The 25738-nt window shown below is 40.3% G+C and overlaps 1 non-coding gene across 1 annotated transcript; it reads left to right on the top strand.

Annotated features, from left to right (window-relative positions):
* Positions 1 to 6357: 6357 nt before the first annotated feature.
* Positions 6358 to 6439, top strand: trnas-aga. The gene has a single exon. It is a non-coding gene; the product is annotated as a tRNA-Ser (tRNA).
* The last annotated feature ends 19299 nt before the right edge of the window (positions 6440 to 25738 follow it).

The raw sequence follows: 25738 nt of genomic DNA, 5'->3' as shown, positions 1-25738 counted from the left end.
TGCAATCTCTGTTCCAGTTCTTCCCAAAGGTGCTTGATGGGGTTGAGGTCTGTGCAGGCCAGTCAAGTTCTTTGACACCTAACTCATCAAACCATGTCTTTATAGTCCTGGCTTTGTGCACTGGAGCACAGTCATGTTGGAAAACAAAAGGACCTTCCCCAAATTGTTGCCACAAAGTTGGCAGCATTGTCCGACATGTCTTGGTATGTCTGAGCATTAAGATTGCCTTTCATTGGAGATAAGACGCCTAGCTCAAAACCGGAAAAACAGCCCCATACCATTATCCTTCCTCCAGTAAACTTCACAGTTGGCACAATGCAGTCAGGCAGGGAACGTTCTCCCAGCAGGATAAACCCAGACTGGCCCAACTGACTGCCAAACAGAAGCGTGATTACAGTCCAGTGTCAGTGTGCTTTACACCACTCCATCTGATGCTTGGCATTGGACATGTGAGGCTTGCATTCAGCTGCTCAGCCACGGACACCCATTCAATGAAATGCCTCATATATTATGAATATGTTGTTAACTGGCAATATATCTTCCTTCATCAAAATCAACCATCCAATCCAGCTGTTTGGCATTAGCAGAAAAGATTAGGCAAATTTTCATGGGTGCAACCCACAAACTCAGCTCTGCTGCTCATCCTACAAATGCATGCTCCTCATAAATGTGGCACCATTTTAAAGGGTAATAAACAGTTTTTTTTTTTTTTTTAACAGTATAAGATTTATTGCCTAGAAGCATTGTTACAACAAAGAAATAATCTTCCAAACACAGATTTCCTTACCTTTTATGCTAAATTTAGATGAAAATGGTGCTAAACAGCACTTTCCCAATTCATTGTGGTTCAGACCAGATTAAAGAGCATGAAACAGTCATGAACTTAAGCTAGAGAGGCTACTATAATGGCAGGTGCTGGGTAATGGCATACACAGTATTTGATCACGATAGGGACCTAATCAGATAAAAAATATTAAGAGGCACCAGATGTATAAGCCGGTTAATTTTGTGCTTTCATGTTCAAAATGCTAAACTACTCCTTTATATTTTATTAAAAGTTTGCTTTTGACTGCCTTTAAGATCATGGTATGTTACTCTGTGCCCTCTCTGGAAATATTCTCTGTGTGAAAATCAAGTACAGCTAAATTTCTCATTGAATTCTCATTTAAATAGATTATAAGCACTAACAGAGTTATGATCTGGCCCTAATTACGATGTCTTTTACTTCATTGAGTCAAGCGTTCAGACCTCATGTCGGAGCTCTTATAGAAGAAGACCTTTCACACTGTGCCGGGATGGAGATGGGTGTGCCTAATGAAAAGCCCTGGACTGCTGCTGACTTCCACCTGCATGGAAACACCCCCCTTCCCTTTCTCTGTCTCACTTTGTTTCTCTCTCTCTATCTCTCTCTCGTTCCCCCTCCAGCCTCCAGATGGATCAATGAGTGCAAATGAGATGGACAACAGCAATTTCCTTCTATCTAGCCTTGATAACGTGTATCAATCACCCAGCAGGCAGAACACTTCATAGCTCATCACGTTGCATCCACAGCGCAGCCCACTGATGTCCAATAAGCTGCAGCAATCAGAGCTTGTTTCCACCCTCTAATGGAAGAATATGCTGCAGATCTATGTTCAGCGCTGTAAAATATTCATCAACTTGGGTTTCCCTCCAAAGCTTTAAATCAGCAGCATGGAAGAAGCAGGACAAGTCTCAGAGCCCTTTGGTTAGAAAAATGGTTCCATTTAAACCCACAGTGGTCTAAAATCCCGCTAATTGTTGTGATGGAAGATTGTAAATCATATTAAGAAAAAAAACATGTGGTTGTGTCATTGTACATTTTGAATAGGTTCATTTTTAACTGGCTGTCTGAGCATGTTGTTGTTAGAAGCACTTCAGTTTCACTAAATAATGACTATTTCTGTCTTAATACCAGCTCTCTATGTGCTTGAGGATTTGGCTGGAGTTTTAATGGAAACCTAAAGCCTATCACCTTAATGTTTAACCATAAATATTAGATTTTTACATTATTAAAAAAATCCCTTTCTTGAAAAAAGATACGACAAATTATGTGTTTGCAGATAAATGTAATCTTTCTCTCTTTTGGAGTTAAAATAAAATCAAACAGATTTAATATTATCATAGGTCTGGGAATTTTCCAGGCAAAAAATGAGGCAGTGGTTGCACTCTCTTATCATATGCATGGGTAGGTGTTGTGTTGACTGGCTCAATCAAATATTTTCATAAGCAATGTTGTAACTGTGCTGAGCAAAACTAAACTATGAGTTCTATATTGTACTCCATACTTAAATGTCAGGAGCATCTTCTGTTCTCTTTTCCTCTTCCATTCTAATGTAGTACAATGAAGAGGACAGGCCACAGTGAAAAAGAGGCAAACCATGGCATTCACTCCTAGAGTTTGGTATTGTTTGGGACCCAATTCTTTGTGTCCAGTACTGTTTTGGTGCCAACCAGGCGATGGTGGTGTAGAGGTGAGCATAGCTGCCTTCCAAGCAGTTGAGCTGAGCTCCATTAGTGGCCATCGCAGATTGCGGTGGTTGCATCAATTGAGAAAAATTGTCATCCTTTCATGTCAGTGCAGCTATGAATTACATTAGAACGAAAGTGATAAGTGGTATTGCAATGTCCTGTCTGGTGCTTGTTTCCTCTGGCTTGCTCAACGAACTCAAACTCAAAGAACACATGATGGCATGGGTTTCCCTGAGACTACTGTCGGATAATTTTTGGCGATTGTCAAATTTTGATTTTGAAGTTGTGTCTGTCAGATGGTTGAGGTTTTATCCTGAGGAAGCAGACGAGTTGTTCACAAAGGAATGCAGATTAAAATTGCCACGCACATGCAAAGCCAAGCCCACATCTACCCACGTCACTCTCCAGACTCCAGCTAGCCTCCAACTTGTTGTGCCAAAATAAAACTCTCATCTCAGATTACCTACACATCTCACATGTTGACCTTGTCCAAATTGGACAAGATAAACAAGGAGCAGTTGACCCCGGTTTGATTCCTGGCCATTGCAGATGGCGGTGAAGGGTTGCATCCGGCAAATGTGAAAGGCTTGCATCCTTTCATGTCAGAGCTGCTGTGGCTCAAGCTATGCTGAAAGTGATACGTGCAATTGCACATCACATGTTGACCTTGTTTATTTTGTCTGTGGTCAGCAACAGCACTTCCTGCTAGTCATGGCATGATCAGCTCCAGCCCAGGGATAGGCAGTTGTGTTGCTCTTGCTCTTTTGCTCAAGAGTACCTGGATGCATTCGAGGACCTCCACCTCACACCGGAAGTCAGAAAACCACCACCATATCTCATCTTCTAATACCGGAAGTCACTTGAACTGACCGTCTTATTCATTGTTTTCTCCGTGTGTTGCCGCCATGTTAATAGAAGCAAGTCCGACGAGTAAGGAAAAACAAGTAGACGAAAAATTTGAAAGTTTTCGGGTTAACAAGCACAGCAATAACATTAGATTTATTTTAATGAATCGATTTATGATCCAAATTCATGTAACACTGAGCACAGACATAATATGTGACGGGAGACTGGCTGGCTGGATGTCGGTGCCACCACCATGTAGCCAGAGGCAAGTCGCTATGTCATTCAATACAGTAGACAAGGATTGTGCAAGTTTTCGGCATAAAAAGCTCAAACGACGAGATAACATGGATTTTAATGACTTATCCAGGGCTTGACATTGACACCCGCCCACTAGCCACATGTGGGTGGATTTCGGCCGTGGCAGGTCAAGAGGGTCTGGCTGCAGCCCTTGAGCAAACCTCTACGCCGGGTCGTTCGGCTGGAGACCTCTACGGTGGGGCGAAACCTCTTTGCTGGGGCGTGACATACATTGCCCAAGCCTACGCTGGGGCGTGCAGCATGTTAGCTGTTGTTAGCATGACCTAGCTAAGCTTTAAGGGGTCTACGCTGGGCCGTGCAGTAGCAGACGCCGACCCATCACCTTAAAGCCCCAGCGTATTGGTCTACGCTATTAAAACCTGACTGGTTCGGTTTTGGTGATTAAATCTGACTGGTTAGATTTAGGCATTAAAATCCGACCGGTTAGGTTTAGGCATTAAACCCGACTGGTTAGATTTAGGGTCAGCCTGTCAGCAAGCGGATAGAGCTGAAATTTCGTCGCTGGTAATATACGTCACGTCCCAGCGTAGAGGTCCGCTGGCTCGGGCAATATACATCACGCTCCAGCGCAGAGGTTTCGCCCTACCATAGAGGTCTCCAGCTGAAAGCCCCAGCGTAGAGGTTTGCTCGAGGGCTGCAGGCAGATGCCTCTCTGGCGGGTAGCAGCGTGACTCTAACTTTCCACGATGGCAGGTTGAATTTATCAGTGTCACAACTTATGCTTCACTCTGAAATTGCTTGTCAGTTAGCCCTTATGATTTAGACTTGTTACAGAGAGGCTGTTCGGCACATAAAAGCTCAAATTTCTCTCCAAAATAACTGAGTAGTGGCTGGTCTCTTCATCCATTTGTGCATATTTTACGCAGCACCAAGGGCTTTGATGCTGTATGACACACACAAACGCGACACTCACAGACATATACGGACACACACTCACACTGACTTGTAGGTTAGACTAAAGGCTTCTATCTGTTTAGGGAAAATGTTTCAGAATTTGAAGGATAAACTCAGACCTGCACTTTCTCTTTCTGCTTTAAAGTGCCTCTCTGTCCATGTGCGTAAGCACCGTTTATGTGTGTGTGCTCTCCAGCTGTGTGTCTCTGTCGCTCTTGCGAGCCAGGATGGGCAGTGTGTTTAAATATTGTTTAATCAATACTCCATCTATATTCTTTGTTTGTTGAGGGCGATCTAAATGACAAAAACCTCTGCAAAGGTGCGCATACTTTAAATGTCATTGAAACTTTTAAACGTTTGTATATTCAGGGTTAATTATAAATTTGCCATAAATCGATAATTAACGGTTATAAAAGACGAGAGAAACTCTGAAACTTTAAATCAGTTCACTGAGGCAGTGAGAAACAGAGGCAGAAGGCTAAAAGTCTGCTGATCACTTAGGAGTCCAAGAGAATTCAACTAATCGGTGATTCTTTTTTTCTTCTTACATTATACATCCGTTGTTTAATTTTCTCCAAATGTGAGCTTCACCACCAAATATAAGTCATCTATTATTTGAAGAGATATTTTAATTAGTATTAGACACAGGTATGAAAATATTTCCTCCATACAGTATAGAGCAGAGGACAAAAGGAGTTGGACACTTAATATTCTCTGGTGGAGATTTGTCAGAGTGAAAACTAGAGATGTTCTTGTATTCTGCTGTAGTTTTTTCTAATAAACAGCTGGTGAGCAGCATTTTAATTTTAGCATAAACTTGATACCTATTAAGAAAATAAAAATCTAAGAGTCTTGACTCTTAGATGACTGTCTCTAACAGTCTGACCCATATCTCAGTAGTGTGCTGTTTCACATGTACAGGGAGAAGTGCCTTATTAAGATGAGAGCTGATATTGATCATATTGGTGAGGGAAAGTAGAGCACGTGTGTCATATCATACCCTTTGTACCAAATTTGGCATATAGCTCAGAGTTACCAAACACCAAAGTTGTGGCTTGTAGAATTACTGAGTGGCTAGTAAGTTTGCAGAACCACTAGCCACCATGGCTGGTGAGCAAAAAAGTTAACGTCAAGCCCTGGACTCATCTGTTCAAGTTTGCCACACTATGGGGATGTAGCTCAGTGGTAGCGTGCATGCTTTGCATGGTTGAGGTTCTGGGTTCAATCCCCAGCGTCTCCACCAAGATGCTTGTCCATGTGACTTTAGACGAGTGTGTCATGGACACAAGTTAGCAGCCACAGGTCCTTCTGTTTTCAACAAGTCATTCATCAGCCGGACACAACTGCTTATGCCGATATTACTCTGTACCTTCTCTGTCACTGCTACATGTATGTACTCGTACTTTAAACATATTTTGCTGTATATGACAGTGTCTGCCGAGGGAAATACAGGTCGTGACACATCTTGGCTTATTTGAAAAAGTTATTTTTCACATCAAAGAGTCATGGCTGGTTATGCCGAAAAATCTAAAAGCTGTAGTTTCAGTGGAAATGGAAAGTTGTAGAAATCCATTGGGCAAGCTCAGCTCCAGCTGAGAGATCAGCAGTTGTGTTGCCCTTGCTCTTCTGTTCAAGTCTCCTGTGCAGAGGGGATGTAGTTCAGTCATAGAAAACCTGCTTTGCATGTATGCGGTCCCTGGGTTCAATCCCTGACATCTCCACCAAAATGGCTGCATATTTATCTTTGGACTCTCAACAAGGACTGTTAAAACCCTCGAGGACACAAGTCAGCTTAGATGCCTGATTGTGGTTGTTGTGGCCGAGTGGTTAGGGTGATGGACTAGAAATCCATTGGGGTCTTCCCATGCAGGTTTGTGTCCTGCCAACAACACTTGAGTCTTTTCACACAGTGCTGGCGCTTCAACGGTGCTTGAATCAATATTTTTCAGAGGAAAAAAGTGTGTTAAAAGTTAGCTTGAGAATATTTGCAGCTAACAGAGCTATGTAAGCTAGGCTGGCTGCATTTGAATGTTTTCATGAAGGACAAGCTTTTGTCCTGTCAGCTTTATGAAGCATTTTGTAGTCAGGTTTTGCAGGTTAGGTTTTTAACTTTTAACGTTTAGTACCTTTACCTTAACCCTTACTCTAATCCTAAACCGAAGTTTAATCCAATTTTATTTTCAAAGTTTCAGTGTGTATTGCTGTTCTGAGAGACGACAGATGAACAGTCTGTGAGAATGGCTGCCAGAGATTAATGATCTGCAGCTAGACTGTCTTGACAGGATAGCAGGTTGTATCAGGCCTCAAATACGTCTGACTGATTCGTGGTTTATACCTTGTTTAAGTCTTTTGTGTTAAAGACAAGTCTGCATGTTAAACCCAACACCTCTGTCTTCTCTCAAAGATAGCCTGCAAACCTAAAACATCTTACAACTTTCTCCTTTGAGTCACTCTTTATAAAATAAACACAGCAGTAAGTGGACACTGATGCTAAAACATAAAAACAGAGTGATACAGACATTTATATCACATCTTCATTGATATTCTTTTGAGTTAGCTGAAGTAAGGCTCTGTTATTAACCTCATTCTTTTCCTCTTTTCTGTCTAAATGCTCACCATTCATAAAGGATCCTCTAAAGCAAAGTCTACCCAGTTTTCCCATCTAACCCTAGAAAACATTTACGCTGTGATCGTAGTAGACAAGATAAGAAAAGGCTGTAATGACTTCCAGCGATACTTTCCCCCAGAGTGCTCCAGCTTTGTGAAAGTCACATCTGAACCTTTCTCTCTGTGCCTGCAGGGGATGTTAACAGTTTTTAGGATGAATGCATAATAAGAAGCAGCAAAAGAGAGCGCTGTGAATGTAATAGAAAACATATTCTACTACAGCTTGAGCAAATGCACTTATGTATTTCTCTAAAGCTTAGAGGAACATCAGCTTTTCTCATTTGTTCTGCTGCGCCCTTCCATTCTCTAATTTAACATCTCACACAGACAACAGTAATACATGAAGGACACATCCATGCTTCTTTAAGATGGTTAACTCCAGTGTGAAAAAGACCGGTTAGTTAAAGCTCGTTTATTAACCAATAAATCAGTTTTTATTTGTATAGCAACAATTCATTATCAAAGCTATCTCAAGACAATCCGCCATGAGCTTAGCAAAAAAGTTTAGCCAAGTTTTAGTAGTTTAAGATAAACCAACTGTAGCACCACATTTGCAGTTTCCAACATCTTACACAATATTACAGTGCTTAAATGGATATTTCAGTATTTTTGAAATTGAGTTGTACAAGGAACTAGCAGATGGGTACACTATCTCAGAGTAAACTGTCCAGTTTTAGGTAAAAATGGACCAAAAAAAATGTCAAGCCTTAGGAACATTTTTGGAGTATTTTATTTTTCACCCAGAAGGGCCTCTGTGTTTGGCATTATTTTGCAACTCAAGCTTCGACTATGTGCTCTTCTGCCTCATATTTTCTGATCAGCTGTTTGGGTCTACAGGCTTTGACAGGGACATCAACAACAAGCTAAGTAAATCAAAGCTTAAATGAGCTTTTATGACTCGAATGACTATGATGTGCTGTTCTCAGTGAATAAAAGGGGATACTTTTATGAGCCACAGAGGAACAACTTCTACTATGGAAGCCCATTTCTGCCAAATAACAAATAATACATGAGATAAATAATATAATGAAATAAACAGTCATGAATGCAAGATAAAAACTCACAATTATATAATAAAAAGTCATAGTTATGAGATAAAAAGTCATAAATATGAGAGAAGTTAAAATAATGAGATGAACAGTCATAATTGTGAGATAAAAAGTCAAAATTATGAGCTAAAAGTCAACTATGAGATAAAAAGTCATAATTATGAGTTAAAAAGTCATGATTATGTGATCAAAAATACTTAATTATAAAATAAAAAAATCAAAATTTTGAGTATTAAAGTATAATTATGAGTTAAAAAGTCATGATTATGAGGTAAAAAGTCGCAATAATGAGTAAAAAAGTCAAAAATATGAGAAAAGTCTAAGGTATTTGACAAAACATCATTTTTAAATTATTACTTTACATCTCATAATTTAGAAATAGAATCATGGAAGTGGGAAAAAAGACAGTAAATTGTCAGAAGTCTGAGTAATGCATAGTGATACAAACAGTCTGCTCTAGGGTAAAGTCCTTAACACACATAACCAATTAGATACAGAGCAGATAGATAAGAGCACCTGAGCAGGAGGTAAATGATCTCACAGGTGGTATAAAATTCTTAAGCTTTGGTTCTTATAGTCTTATATCTGATAGTCGTTAAAAATTCATGGTTTCGTCAGATAATTTTTTACCACCTTTGCCCCTTTTGTTGTTCTTCTTAGCATATTTTGACTTACTGGGACCTCTGTTGTATTGGAACTCTGTTTTGCAGTTGACATGGCATTCAGAGAGAAGTACTTTGTCTTGACTACTTCTGCCATTTGTATATTTTGCTGACTTTCAGTGTTGTCTTTAAAACTTAAAAAAAGACAGAAAGATAAAGAGATACAGCCCAATTTTAGACCTAAGGTGGGGTAGCCTAAATGTCAGTTATTTTGACTACAAAGGATACTTGATGGGAATTAATGTGTCCATGTGATTTGTTTGGCTCTGTACCAGTGTTTCTGTGCTGAAGCCTCTGACAGACCAGTGTGCTAGCCTTTCAACATGATTGTATTTGCCAAAAAAGATTTCATGTTTTATGCAGAGAGGGAAAGCCTCTAAAACTTTCTCACAAACACAACATAGTCTTTACCGAACACTGCTAAAAATGTTTTTTGATGGCAGATGTCCCAGAGTTGGCTCCAAACCAAATCAAATGATCTTTGTACTGCGAGCTCTGTTCATTACACACAGCCAAATCTGTTTCTAACTTTATCTTACAAGTTGCTAACAAACAGACAGACAAACAGACGGTCTGACACCAGACGCAAACTCCCTCCAAACTCAGTGATGGACTGAGGAGAAAATGAACTCTGTGAAACTTTATATTATATATTATTATTGTTTCAGAAGGAGGGCAAACAAACTCCACTAAATAGAACTTAAATGAGACTAAAATCCTATGCTCTTATTAAAGTTTAGCTGTGCATTAAACAATAGGAATATCGTGGAAACGTCATTTTTCCTGTAAAAAGTGAAACTTCGGTATATTTTTAATTCATCTCACACAAGTGGAACATTTCAAGGCTTCAAAATCAGAGGTGTTCTATCACAAAATATGCAAATATTCTAAAACACAAATCAAAGAAAAAAGTTTTCTACATAAATGTCAACCTTTTGGAAGATTGTGCTCATTTATGTACTCATTACTTGGTCAAGGCTCCTTTTGCACAAATTACAGCTTCAATGCAATGTGGCAATGGAGCCAGTCAGTCCATGGCAGTGCCAGTTTCTTGTAGTTTTGGCTTCCCTGGGCAGGTGCCAAGTCTTGCTGGAAAAGAAATCAGAATCTCCATAAAGCTTCTCAGCAGATGGAAGCATGACATGCTCTAAAAGTACCTGACAGCATTGACTCTGGACTTGATAAAGCACAGTAGATGTACAGCAGCAGGTGATGTGGCACCCCCAACTGTTGCTGACTGTGGAAACTGAAAGCACCTTGGATTCTGGGCCTCTCTGATCTTCCTCCAGGTTCTGGGGCCATGATTTCCAAATAAAATGCAAACTGAACTTTCATCTGAAAACAGGACTTTGGACCACTGACCAACAGTCCGGTTCTTCCTCTACTTACCCCAGGTGAGAGGCTGGTGACATTGTATGGTGGAGTCTGTGCTTTTTTTGTATATTGAAGATGTCCAAATGGACATGTTGGGGGATTTTCCAGCTGTTTGGATCGATCTGTTCATATGTCGAGCTGAGCAGAGTGGTGCTTCTAGGACATGCTGGCCAAGTACCAGATTGCTCATAGTGGAATTGCAAAGATTGACTGGGGATTTTTTTCAGCAATGGTTTCACTGTGCAGGATTAGTATGTGGAAATTTGAGTTTATAAAGTCAGCTTGAAATTGCACAGCATACACTCAGCTTTAATCATCAGCTGCCTTCCACTATGTGTCTTGTGTGCCAGCTTTTCCTGAAGTTAAAGTGCAGTCAGAATTCTTTACTTCCTTCAACAAAGAGGCGTGGTGCAGAAGGCCACTGGTATCTAAAGAAGGACACTCAAGTCTTCTCCCAGTGCCCTAAGCATGATACAAACCCTGCTCTTGCCCTAAAGCTGATTCTTGACAAGACTTTTCACTTGCTGGAACCGTGGAAGGAACATTAGTGGACTAACCTCTGCTCACTCCTGGACCCAGTTGGACACCAGACTCTTCGATCTGGGCAGAACTAGCTGAAAGCTGAATTTGTTCTCTTTTTTGTCTCTGCCTTTGTTTTGCTAATTTGCTTTGCTGGGTCCATTTGTATCCATTACCTTGCCTTCCCCTACACAAACATTAGTGACTGCTGTCAAAATTTAACTCCAGCCACTGGACTTCTGTGCCATGAAGTGGCATGCCAGGGAGCTTTCTTTGTTGTATGGCCACCATCTCTAAAGTCATGCAAACCACATGTGCATTAGCAAACTCCTTACTCTCGTTCCTCTCTTAAATACTGATTTAAAACCATTTTTATTAAATAATACTAGTATTATTATCTAAATCTTAAATCTGAGACTGTTGTTTTGCTCATTTTGGTTATAGTGTCTTTTATTGTTATAGTTTCCTGTTAATTTTTAACCTTGATTAATTATTTTATTGCTTCGTGTTCATAATTATAATTATCAGTATTAGTATTTAATTGATAACAAAATGCTAGTATTAGATCTCCAGCAGTTAAACAAGATTAATGGCAAAATTTGTACTCATAACTCCATAAAACAAAAAGACATCTCTCCAATGGGCTTATTAGTATTGGCATAGTGCCTAGATGCCCAAGCTTATGCAAAATACATAAAGGGCTCTGTCAGCATGGATGGACCTATTGTTTACTTTTTATAAGAAGTCAAAAACATGTTAAAATAACCTTTAATGCTTTCGTATTTCCAGAAAAAGTGCAAATAAATTTAGCAATAAATAGAAAATATAAGGTTAGCATGCATATTGTTTTTCTATCAGGTTACAGATTCAAAAAGGCATTCAAAAAGAAGCAGACCCAGTGTGCAAAGACCTGACGACTGGATTCTCCTCTCCCCCTCTCAGAATCCAAACCGCTTTCAGCAGCAGAGTGGGTAGAGAGCAGTCTGCATACATGTATATTGATAGATCACAGGCATTGGCTAAATAGGAAACAGAAGGCTCCATTTGGGGTTCACCCAAAGGTCTGCCGCATCCCGACTGCCACAGCCAAGCATTTATTTTAAAATGGCTGCAGGTTATTTGTGCATTACAGGCCTACTTTGAGCGATACCACTCTCAGTTTTTATGTGGAAGAGGCGGGAGGCGGCAGACCATCCGTCATAGGCTCCTAAAAGTCACAGAGTGAGAAATGACAAAGTGCTACCCGAACATTGTTCAGACCCCCAAAAAGGCCAACTGCTCTATAAAAAAAACAGTGAGGCTGGTATCCCGTCTGTCTTTCTCTGCCTCCCTCTCAGTGACAGGAATTAGATGGTAAGATAAACAGCGTGCAGAGGAGGGCTGACATTTCAGAAAACGGAGAAAATTGTAAAAAGAAGGGCATCGGGCCCCTTGTAAAAGGCCACTCAGTTAAAGTAAGCATTTGTTTATTCTGCGGTATGAAACCTTATTTGTATTCACTTCAGAAGCTACAGTGTAAGCCAGTGGAGGTCAGTGTGTGCAGTGTAGACAGAGCACTGTTTAAAACTCTGGCAGGGAATTAATAATATCTTAGAGGCACAAACAGCTCTGGTACACGTCCAGTAGAAGAAACTCCCCAGACTCCTTTTAAAGCTCCTCCAAACTCTGCTGTCGAGGAAAACACACTAAACTGTATGAGAGCTATACCACAGGCGATGTTAATCCTCCAAATATCAAACTTGCATTGTTATAGAGCCAGGTATGAGAGCCCACACAAAGGTATCTACTGATAAAATTGATTTCTTCTGCATTAAGTGTCTCACAATAGTCCAGGGGTGGAGATATAAGAGGCAAACATCTGGGACTTAAGCCTGATGTATACTTTGAGAGGCATCTGGCTGCAGACATCTATGGTGGGGGATTTTTGGCTCATCAGTTGCAGGTTTTTTCTTAAGTTTTGGTGTTTTTTTGTTTTTTGTTTTTTTTTTATTCCACCCCAACTTACCTAACCTAACCCTAACCATCTTAGGGTTTTCCTTAGTTTCATGATGTGTTTAATTGAAATGCATCCCCCTGATAGTGATGTAGGCCTTGTCCAAACGGAGACTAAAACAATATATTTCCATTTGGTTTTGAAAACGTTTTCCGTAAACACTAGATCATTTAAGAAAATGTCCAAGTAAACACGGAACCACAGCAAATGCTGAAGTATACATGCCGAACCTGTAAGTGGCGCTGTATCACCAAAAGTCTGCCTCCTGCAGTTGTAAAGCAGCGCAAGGATTTGTTCCAGGTATGTTTATGATTTTTGGCTTATTTAACGGTAAATAACTTTGAGCCATACATTGTGGCCACTTTTTTCATCTTGCAGCATGCCGTTTAAACGACACTATTCATGCCTTCTTGGGTGACTTTCAGGGGTGTCTTAAGAGTAATTTCACACTGGTATCTCTGATATGGAAAATCTTTTTAATCCCTTTTTGATCTATTTTCGGTCGTCTGTGTTAGCGTCTGTGCTAGCTTCTGTAGCACAAACACAACGCTGTAATCTGCCATTGTTGTTTTGGCTGGATCCATGCTTGCGGCTTAAGTGGTCCATGCTATGTATAATGTAATAATTTCAAGAAATATGTGGGTGGCTGTCCACACAAAGACGAGACAGTAGGCTTATACAGATTTGTTCACTCTGGGACCCAGTTTCAAAAAGTAGCATTTACAGCCTCCCAGAACGCTGTTTCTGTGTGGATGAAATCCAGATACGACAAAAAACTTTTGCATATACTCCTAAATGTGTCTCTTTGTGGACAGGCCCTCAGAGGAAAAGAGACAGTCACAGTATGATTAAGGTTATAACACAAAAGTTAGCTTTCAAAGTTAGCTTTGTGGAAAGCTAATGAGTTTGCTTCATAAGCTTACAGGCAAGAATAATACAACACATGATCACAGCCAATCATTATGCTACTTTAGGTTCTGAAATAGATGGCATATCAGATGTACAGTGTGTAAGAGTGGCCATATTGTGTTCTGCAGCCGGACCACCCTCTCTAAATGATGCTACTTGTGTCTAATTATCTCTCTAAACAGCCTCCTGTATAGGTCCAATTTTGCAAATTAGCATCTGCCCACACCCGTAGAGTTCAGAACCGAATCCAGACCTGTTACACGCAATTATCCCCATTTAATATCCGGATCCACCCAAGCCTGTGTATAGTAAAGCGCAACTCAACTTTACCTGACTGGAGATGTGATTATATACTTCGATATTCTCAGGCTTGTAGCAGGATCCATACTGGGAGGCATTTTGTAAAAATGCTAGTTTACTTGTCACTGTCACTTCCTCTCACAAACACTCTGTGGTTTCGTATTCCCTAGTGGTTGAAACCGTTATACTTCCCCAAAAGCATGAGGTTCATGTAGACATTACTGTATCTAAAACTGCCTGCTCCTGTGAGGTTCGGTTCAGAAGAGTAATAAACAGTCAGGTGAGAAAGGAAGGACAGCCAATCAGGCTCCTATGTCTGCCAGCTGATTAGGTGTTCCCGCCTCATTAATCACAAACAACAGCTTTGGTGCTCCGTAATTAATTAATCTATTTTAATCAAATCAGGACAAGATGGTCCTATTGTTGGAGAGGAGTGTGGCCGCTGGTGATGGGAGAAATTACAGGGCTTTATTGTGAGACCTGTCTTAGAAAGCTCTAATTGAGACCTCGGTGTCCTACAGGTTGAAAAAAGTATGAGATGCTAAACAGAGCTGGCTGACTGAGGTTTTCATTAACTCATCTCCACTCACAGGTGAATGTCAGCGTAGTTTACTGGAGGATGCCATAGTACACACAATTTTACTGCTTCCAACTCAAGTCAGCTGTCCTCATTTGTTCCTGACTTTCTGAAGATGAGGCATCCAACCCTTTTATAATGAAAACTGGTCTCTAAGTCTAATTTCTTTATCTATGTTCTTTCTTTCTTTAATATTTTATTTTTGTGCCTTTAGTCCTAGGTAGGTCAGTGGATAGCTGTCATAGGTATAGGTATAGATAAAGATATTGATATTTCCTTCCTCCATGCCAGTAATAGCCCGGGCTGGAGGCATAATGTCTTTTGTGTTGTCAGTCTGTCTGTATGTCTCTTGCAGGCTAATCTTGTTGAGCGTTTATCTTAAGAACCCTATGTAATCTTCAATTTTGAACAAATGTCCATTCTCACTCAAGGAAGAACTGGTTAGATTTTAGAAGATAAGGGTCATCAGGTAAATTGTTCATCCCTTGCTCTTTAACTATATAAGAATTTTCTTCAAACAGATTAGATTTTAAAGTTCAAAGGCCAGAATCATTTGGCTGTATCGTTCATCCTTTGCTTATAAAAGTTTCACAAATCACAGAACCATAAAAAAGACCCCAGCCCTTCCTCTATATCTACCACTGTACTTTTAGCAATTTTATCACTTATTGAGACATATAAAGCCAGGCGGTAGTTGCATCCATTTTCCTGTCATCTCTGTGTTTTTCTCTGGGCTGGCCATGCTCTGATCTCCTCTACTGCTGACCTGCTTATCATCATAACATCAGCTTATAGTGCATATACCCCAGGCATTCACTGCCAGATCATTCAGTCTACTTATGATGTCCAGGTGCTTCAAAATGTGTTCTTGTGTTCTTGGTATTGTGTGTTATCTCCTTCCAGCCTGATTATAGAATCAGAGATAGTCAGCTTTATTAGCCAAATCACACAAAAGAGGTTTGACTCCAGTTAGCTTTGCACTCATAGTTCAGGAATTTAACGTCAAATATAATAATGATAAAAAATTGGAAGAAAAATTTCCAAGAAAATATATACAAGCTCTTGTTTGACACTCTAACTTACATACAGTTGCATCTTCTTCCTTGCAAGTAGCAAAATTTTCTTCATGCATGACAATGCACCATCTCGTGCTGCAAAGAATACCTCTGTGTCATTGGCTGTTATGGGCATAAAAGGAGAGAAACTCAGTGTTTGGCCCCATCCTCCCCTGACCTTAACCCTGTTGAGAACCTTTGGAGCATCCTCAAGCTAAAGATCTATGAAGGTGGGAGGCAGTTTCCATCAAAACAGCAGCTCTGGGAGGATATTCTGACATCCTGCAAAGAAATTCAAGCAGAAACTCCAAAAACTCACAAGTTCAATGGATGCAAGAATAGTGAAGGAATATCAAAGAAGGGCACCTATGTTAACATGTAACTTTGCCTGTTAAGATGTTTTTGATTGATAAAGCTTTTGATTTCAGTAAATATGACCTCCTAATGCAGCAAATTCAATGAGTGACCATTTTCAGTTCTTTACAACCTATAAAATCTTTTAAAACTCTGTTTTGCATAATAATGTGGAGCAGTGCATTTTAAGGTTTTGCTTTTAAAACAATAATGGTTATCATTATGAAGTTTGTTCAAAAACATTTGGATTATGCTCTAACGGCTGATGATTTAAAAAATATTCTGACTGACATTTGCATTGATATTTAGGAAGATAAGAGAAAAATGTCATTTGCATAATAATGTGGAAAGCGGTGTATTTCAGGCTGAAGTAGTTTTTAAAGACGGGCTCATTTAAAGTGGAAAAATAAATTAACATAGATTTTTACAGCTGATTTTTGGGGAGCGTACAATGTCCTTAGGACCGTGAGTGTGAGTTACTGCCCACACTGTTAAATAGATATTTTATCATGATAAGCTAATGAACCCCGATCATATCAGTCAGAAGTCCCTTAAACTGACATAATTCCTGGTGTGGATTTGCCAGAAACTGATGACCCCCTTCAGGATGAGACAAGACTCCCTCCTGTTATTGTGTTTTTGCTTTAACCTGCTCACTGTACATTATCTCTTGCTTATCCAACTCACATAGTGTTTTTTAAATGGAAAATGGGATGTTTAATCCCAGCACATTTCATCTTTAAGGTTCATCCAGTGAGAGTGACTTGGCAGCTCCCAAAATACACAGAGTGTCTGGCGCCCATCTGGAGTCCAATATCAGAGAACATCACTACTGACAAACTGCAGATCGGTCTCACAGGGCACTGTGTGTGAGTGGGTGTCATATAGTGTTATTTTATGAAAAAAATCTGTCTTCTCTTGGATTCTAGCTTTCATTTTCTCCAGTGGGAATGATATGTTTCCCTCCCTTCCAATACAACCTTTATCTTCCTCTTAAAATTGCACATAAACAGCGCTCTCTGAAAAGCGGTGGAAATTTCTCTCAATATGCAAAACTGTGTTCACAGGCCCCTTTATGGCTGTCCTGTGATGTATTTTTGAGATATGCAAATATGACATTTCTCCTCTGTGATTGCTCTTCAGTCCTTGCTCTCCCTCCCTTCAGCTCTCTCTTTCTTTTTCTCTCCCAGCCCGCCAGAGGTGAGACATCACCTGTTCAGCTGTTCAAAACATTACAGCAGATTGCAGCATCTGTTTGGTATAACTAAAAATAAATTTACTGTCACTGTCCCTTTTTCATGTGTTAGGCTTCATCTGCCCATTTCCATGAATGCAATATCAACTTCCACATACTATATACATGTGTATCATTAATGGTTTGATATGCAAGGCCCTCTTGTGGTGGGAACAGCCAGTCTTATTCATCCATATTAACATCACATCAAAAGACCAAAGTGCTGCTATTTTTGCCATCAGGTACCATGCTGACCGTGAAGCACGGTGGTGGCAGCATCATGCTTTGGGGATGCTTCTCAGCAGCTGGCCCTGGAAAGCTTGTAAGAATAGAGGGTAAAATGAATATGGCAAAATATGAGATAATCCTGGAGGACAATTTTATTCAGTCTGCAAGAGAACTAGGGGCTTGGGAGAAGATTTATTTTCCAGCAAGGCAATGATCAGTGAAAGCTGCACAGAAATGTTTTAAAGACAACAAGGTTACTGTTCTGGAGTTGCAAAGTCAAAGCCCAGACCTTAATCCAAAAGAAAATTTGTGGCTGGACTTGAACAGAGATGTTCATGTCTGATCCCCTGTTGATTTTTTTTTCCAGATGAACCAGACCCACACTGAATTGTGGCCCTAAAACTGAGGAAAAGACCAAACAGGGACCTCCGTCAACTACACTCCTAGGACCAACGCAGGAGGGAAAAATTTTCAGGGATAGACACCATGACTTACATACTTGGGTGTTAGATAATTAACAATTGTTAATTAAGGATATATTTTGTATTTAAGGGGTGTCATTTCAAGAAAAGCTTGGAAAGAGTCAGTATTGACCATACAGTTGAGAAGACTTTCCTACACAAAAAGCCATACCAGTGTCTAATGAAAAACTAGTTAGTTTTCTCGTCTGGATGTTTTAAAAAATCCAGGAGGAGACCATTAATCCTCTGACTTAAAGACTGCAGTTTCCTAAATGACTGACAAATTGCCCTGTCTTGAACAGTGCAGACTTCTGCTCCATTGTGATAAGAAAAGTGACCAAAAGACTGACTTGTTCAGCCTTTGTCTTCTTCAGCCTTAATAAAGAGAACCATATGGATGTCTGCTTGGGCTTGGACAGAGGGGAAAACAGAATGAGGAAATGAACAGATATAACACAGACACTGGGATGAAAGATTGGAGGAAGTAGAAAAACAAGCCCAAAACAGCAGCAGTGCCGCGGCTGTGTTCCGGCTCGCCTTCCTGAGCTCTCTCTCACACGCACACACATAAATCACAGGCAGGACTGTCCCTGCATGATAGAACCAAATTATTATGGCTAAACACACAAGAATACAGAATGATTAAAGTGTCTGCAGCCTTCTAAGAGGAGATGGAGACATGATTTATTACCCTCTACACTGCAGCAGACTGAAATGTAAAAAAACACTGAATACTTGGTGTTGCCTGGTGGCTCTCTGACTTCTTCAGTGAAAACAGTACAGTAGGAGGACAGTTGTATGGACAGGCGGCGACTGTTTGTGAGTGCTCCTGGGATTTTAATAACATTTACGTCACGCCGCCACACTTCACTCCATCTTCAGAGTTTTCTGTCTCATTCAGAGGTCTGAACAAAGTAGAAAAGTATTGTACTTTTGGAGGACATCAGTCAAATGAAGGCAAACAAGTCAAGATTAAAAGTCAGAAAACAAATGAGTCAAGGAGGACAAAGGCAAAAAAAGAAAATCACTGGAAAAAGCTTCAAGGTTTGGCATTTGGTACAGCGGGACACCAAAACGACACTCTGGGAAGGTGAGAGTAATTATATTCAGGTGAAACTAATCAGGCACGGGGACAGCTAATCAGGCACAGGTGAGGACAATCAGGGCGGGAAACACGCTATGGCAGAAAGTAAAGCCTCAGAGGGGAGATGAGTCAAAAAAATCAAACATGAAATGAGTTAAACATGAAAAAGAGCAGGCCAAGAGATCTAATGAGACTGGTATGTGGACAGGAAGTAACTGTGAGCACAGATAACACTCATGCCATCCATAAAAACTTCACTCAGGCTTCATGGCTCATCAGAAGAGGACTGTTTAATGTAACTCCAGCACATATTGGCAATTTCACAATTTATTAATTTAACAAACAAGCCTCGGTAGTCTATGGAAGAACCATACACAGCTGCAACCGCCTGGCACCTCCTCTTCATGCTAGTCACCAGTCTGGCCACACACTGCTGTGCAACCAATTTGTCGCAAGTCAGGCAATGCGTTTGTTTTGGTCACTCCACCTAAGCTGATCCCACAAGATGGTTAAAACTGATTAAAACTGATAAAACTGGTTATAGAAACATCTGAATTTCGAAAAACCTCTCAAATATCGCTAAAAAGTTTTACACTCTCATGAGGTTTTTCAGATATTTTGATGTAAAATTATATCACAAAAATGCAATGGAAACACTTTTTCTGCATTTACACATCACAGGACGTGACGTACGGTGACCAGTTCACTCCGAGAAACTATGGCGAGGTACGTGAGGACAGAAGACAAGACTTTTCTTAACATCATACTTACACCCTTATACGTGGCTTTTGTCACACGTACGGACTTTGTCTCTGAACTATCAACTATTGCCTTCGTCTTTTGATCAGAATTATGAAGGCAAGTGCTGTAGATGTAATCATAACTGTACTAACACGCAACAGGTTTTGAACATCCAGCTTGCAGTGGAGTCATGCGTGATGAGATTTTACAAGAACTACAAGACTCATGCCCAAAACTCCCTTCAATGGAAACATATTCAAAGCACACTTAGTCGAAATTTAAGAGATATGGCTTCTGATAAACCCCGCGCTGTGGGGGCAAGCGTTGTCATCTCGGAGGACAGAGTTCCCGTCTCAGACTGTGGAGATATGAGATTGTCACTGGTTCCAGAATTTCATCTGGATATCTCTCTACATTGAAATTGTCTCCAATGATGACAAGCCTTGTTTTCCCGTGAGGGAGATGCCGCCCCACACCATCACACTGCTTCCACCAAAACGTTACTCTATTGGTAAAGCAATCAGCATAGCGTTCTCCGCGTCTTCTCCAAACTTTGACCCCACAATCCAAATCGAGGAGAATCAGGAGAGCCACAACCATTTCCTGAGAGGGGCGGAGTCAGGGGCAGAGTCAGACAGCTCAGTAACATTTAAAGCCACAGACACAGAAGCAGCTCATTCTGAAACAGAGGGGTTTTTAGACATGCAAAAATCCAATACTGGAGTATTTTCCAGCAACAAACGTCACAGGCATGTTTTTTTTTTCTGTGGTAAAGCTAACGTTTCAACTTCTGATAAACGTAAATTCCCTTTTCTTCTTCTCCAGGTTTCTCTCAGAACAGGAAATATCCTTAGCTTAAAACAGTCAAGTTTACAAAGTAAAAGCACAACATGGAACAGTTTCTTGACAAAATCCCTTATGTTATGATGTTTTTGACTGGGTCACTTACACATTCAGCTCCTGAAAAGTGTGTAGTAGTCACATAAAGTTGGTGTAATTCCACTTCAGTGAGTGATTTTGTACATGCATTCCTGCATTTCTTAATATAGAACAGTGTTTACATAGTATTTCCCATGATGAGCATTTCTCCTAATTCTAAAGCTGTGTTACAAAGGATATACAACACAATGAGCCTGTTTTAGAAGCTGGTGGCACTGCATGCAATTTAGTTCATCTAATCACCAACAGCAGGTTTTTGAAAGGCTATAAACTCTAACAAAAATCTACTGAATATAAGATAAATTTGTTAAAAACAATCATGCAGGAAATTTAGGAAATAATATTGTTTTAGGATAACTTCAGCCTGACACTCTTTTTTCCTTCATTATTTTTAAAGAGCACACACAGGGCGACATGTAAGCTGATACACGAGTTTTGTCATGAGTGTGTCCATGGGCATACAGTAGCTTCAAATTAATAAGAAAATGTCACTAAAACAGACTAGCTTTAAATGTAGCTTCTACAAGACAGACTTATGGTGAGCTCTGCCAATATTCCCCACAACAAAAAGCACAGAAAGAAAAATTAATACCATGCTGTTATGAGGTACGCCCTGTTAATGCTGTATGAAAGTAATAATGAACAGGTTAAAGTTAGAAAAAAAAGACCTGAGGTCAGGGATATTTCATATCATCTGAATCTCAGCTGGAGTCTTTCATTATTCTAATGAGACCACAGCATGACAACAGGAGCCATCAAAGACAGAAGTCTGGAGTATGTACCTCGACTGTAGACGATAGTATGGTCTCAAAAAGCAGCACAAACACTCATTTTATCCCAGTGGCTTCAAAACTGTGCCTTTAGTCTAATTGAGAAATAGCAGTGTTCACGCTCCTGTAGGTGCTGGGCATTTTTCTCTATCTGTACTCTGGGTGTACTGACGCTCTGCCCTTTTAAGGCTATAAATTGTGATTACTCTTCACACTGCTAATCTGTGAACAAAGCTTTTTCCACATAAATTATCAATAAGTGAAATGTCACAGGACAATAAGAGAAATGGGATCTGGTTAACCCATCGGTGTGGCCTATTGGAGAAACACTCCCTGAGTCGTAAATAATCCATGCATCACTGCAGCTTGTGAAGATTTATGGAACGTTACAATGGCATCAGCTACAGTCATGGATGTGGGACAAACTCAGAGCCATTTTATGCCACTTTAAATCTTAACAGCAACAACATTATTACACTGTAAAATCCTGTATAAAAAACAAGTTTTATACCATTTTTTTCTTCATAAGAGTTTGCTGCTTCCTCTATACTGGTGTAACCAATACACCAGTATAAATGCTAATACACAAATTGTCATGACCACAGGTGCAGTTGCCACCATCACTCACTGCACACAACCTAACACAATTTGAAATTTTGCACCATTCATCATGGGGTTGTCATGATGAGCAGAGATGCAGTGCAGCAGAGCTGGTGGAAGCAGACCTGCTTCGTTGCCGTGCTGGAGCAGAGACAGACCAAACACGTATCAACTGTTTTTGAGGGGTTACTTCTTTAACCGCTGTGAAAAAATAAGAAGAAAATGTCTTCTCTCTTCATATCACCGCTCTCTTAAAGCAACAGGTATCTGCCACTTGATCTTTTTTTGATTGCCCACTGCCGCTCTTCCTCTCTACCTTTGCTTGCAGCAGCTTTGGGTTGATTTAAAAACACATGTCTGTTTATTGTTGCTTCAATAATCTTGTAGCTACAGTACTGAGAAAATAACAGATACTGTATTGTTAAAAGCACGTGGAAAAGTAAAAAAAAGGGAAAAGTATTAAATTATTGAAAATTCTGACAGCCTTGATTAACTGAACATTGCTGCCTCGCCACACAGAATATGTCACTAATTAGGCCTGCATTACCCAGGAGAGGCATCATAACCAGGATGTCCACATCTATGTTACTCATCTTTAAGTAAGAAGAGGCAATCCACGTCACTCTGTGTCTGAGTATATATTAAAGTAGAATGGAAACTAAGTCTGCTGATGCATGTGTGGACTGAGGTACCAAAGAAGAACCTTAAAGGACCTTCGAGCTGAGATGATCTTATCTCATTGCAGCCTCTGCTAAGCTGCTGAGGGATGATGCTTTTTGCAGGCTGCATGCGGGCAAAGGTGCCCAGAGTTCACTTGGATAAGAGTCGAGTCAATCGATCAACTTGCATGAACCAAAGCTCTGCATAACAATTTGGTGGATGTTTATAACATCACTCCCTGCCTGGATTACACAAACATGCCCTACAGGAAACTTCTGAGGAGAATATTTCATGTCCTGTTTACTAACTGAGATTACGGCAACATTTAATTAAATGGTGTAGTACTCTTTACCAGTCTTCCAGCTGTTCAACTTCATGTCACTTCAGCATAAGGAAAAACCTCCTCCTTTTTGACTAAAAATGACTAAATACCACTGAGAAACAGCTACCCCACAGCACAGGTTATCAGGTAAAATTCTATAAGGTAAATTTCAAGAAAATTTCCTGAAGTGAAGTTCTAGAACAGCTTCCGTATTTGGCATTAGGCGGCTCCCAAACTTCCGGTCTGGAGATGGTGATGGAGATGGTGAGTTAAAACAGATTCGATGCAGTTTACTCGCTGTTTACATGAGTTACCCAAGCTGACGGTCAGTGACGACTAAAATTTATCTCAAGATGTACATTGCAGCACACAGCAATGATATCCAGAAGTGCTACCGACCCATTTTTGAAACATAATTTTAGCATGTTTTGATTGCCATAATGTTAAAGAGTCCCATCTCAGCTGCTGAATCTTGTAACTCCTTCAGAATAGTCATAGGTTTCTTTGTGGCCTCTCCCACTAGTCTCCATCTTGCACGCTATTGGCCCAGTTTGTGAGGACGGTTTGATCTAGACAGATTTCTTGGAGTGTTCTTTTGTCTTCATGATGTAATGGTAGCCAAGATACTGATTAACCAGTGATTGAACTTTACAGACACAGGTGTTTCACTACATTCACTACACTCAGGTGATCCCCATTTCTCTAACTGTGAGACTACTAGCACCAATTCAGACCTCTGTTGAGTTAGGTCAGTCACTTTAGAGGGGGTGAATATTTATGCAGTTACTTATTTTACACATTTATGTATAGTTGGCATTTCTTTGTATAAATCTATTTTTCTGGTGGCATTAAAGATGTTTATTTGTCCAATTTTTGCTTTTTAAAAAGCCAGATTATATTGACCATGATTGATTGATAAAATCAATAGACTGTCAAACATCCAAGGGGTTGAATACTTTTAATAGCATTGTAAGTGGCCATTTCCAAAATCTGGATCTGAATGTGAAAAATATTGACACCAGGTGCTGCAAAGACTAACAGATAGATTCTATCTGAAGGCTGTTCCAGTGTTGGAGACATATGTTAAGCTCTGCCTGGTCATTAGTACAGGCTTTAAAAACGCAATGGTACCAGAACTTAGAAAATGTAATAAACAACTTAAAATGCAACTTAATAAATGTTTGACCCAAAAATGAAAAAGTATTTGTTTCATTGAGGGTGAATCCCTTCTGCCACTGAGAGAAAAGTGTTTTTCCTGCTTCTGCTGAATCTCTAGAAGTTCCAGCCATAATCATATCTACAGTTAGGCCTCCAGGAATAAAGTGGATAGAGGATTTAAACTTCTCTTTAGTTGATGAGTCAGTACTTCTACTTTTTTGATTTTTTTTGCCCTGTTTTTGCATGAATGCAAAAGCAGCCTTGATGTCAAGGAGTTAACTCTGATGAATGTAAGATTAGAAATGAGAGACATTTGAAAAGAGTGTTGTGATGTTGACTTCTAGTTCATACCTGCGGCAGAACACACTCTGAACTAAAGAGATCACGGACCAATCAAAGACTCAGCTTTTAGTGCCCAAACAGTGTGTTTCAAGGCAGCGTTTAGAGCAGAATTTACACCTTTGACCGGTGTAATGGTGTGCAGGTGTGAAGAGTTAGCCTTGGGAGACTGTAGAAGGAAGTAAGAGTGCTGTACAAGACAAGATTTGTTTTGTAAAGAGTGCTTAATGGCAGCAGCTGGAGGAACACAGAGTGCTGGCGGCGGCGGCGGCGGCGTGCCACACGCCTGCTTCTGCGCCGGGATTTGCATGTGGCTCCTTCCAAATTCAGACGAAGCAGCACCAGGCAGAATGGATTTAAATAAATAAATAAAGCATCACCCTTGGGTGGAAACACAAATTGCACTTTAGAAGACTTTCATTGTGCAGGCTCACTTGCCTCTGAACAGATCGCCTTGCTATCTTTAATTTTCTTTATGGCAAAAACAGTGCAGAGAGGGGAGCACAAATATCACTTTAGCTGTGGCTTGTGGAGCAATTGTCCTTACAGTGTGTTCTCTATTAGAATATATTACATTTAAAGACGAGCCAATAGCACTGAGGGTGCTCAGGATGATTTCCAGTGCTCTGAAATGTTTATGCATGACCATTTCTGCCCCGCTCCTCCGCTCACCATGTCTGATACCTCGGGAATTCTTTTTGGCATTATCCAATTTTACCCTTCACCTCTCATTAACGTATGGCACTCTGTACATCCAGGAATTCAAACCTCCAATTTGCAGTTGCACTGATGATTTCTCAATTGACTTTCGGATGCACCTGCATAGAAAACACATGCTAATGGGCTTAATGATTATTAATGTGGTGTGTGCATGTGTGACATTCATCCCAGCTCTCACACTGTTAAGTGTTGGATGGATGGGTTTGAAAAGGAGAAGCTAAGACTCTCCCAGGATTCAGTGAGGAGAGTTGAGCGTGATCAAATTGAATTATGAGAGTATATTGGCTATCTCACTGTACAGCCCAGTCTCCCTTTTATCACTGTTACAAGTAATCGAATAATGAAGACTGTGCGGCGGTAAAAAGTGTGCTGACACACCGGCTCCAGATGAAAACCCACTCAAAGAGGATAATAAGCTAAAATACACAGAAAATGTCATTATAGAGCCTTTCCTGAAAGAGTCTGCCAACCCCGG

Source organism: Cheilinus undulatus, linkage group 19 (assembly GCF_018320785.1).
Source record: "Cheilinus undulatus linkage group 19, ASM1832078v1, whole genome shotgun sequence".
NCBI classification, from domain to species: Eukaryota; Metazoa; Chordata; class Actinopteri; order Labriformes; family Labridae; genus Cheilinus; species Cheilinus undulatus.
This window is presented reverse-complemented; position numbering and strand designations above follow the sequence as displayed.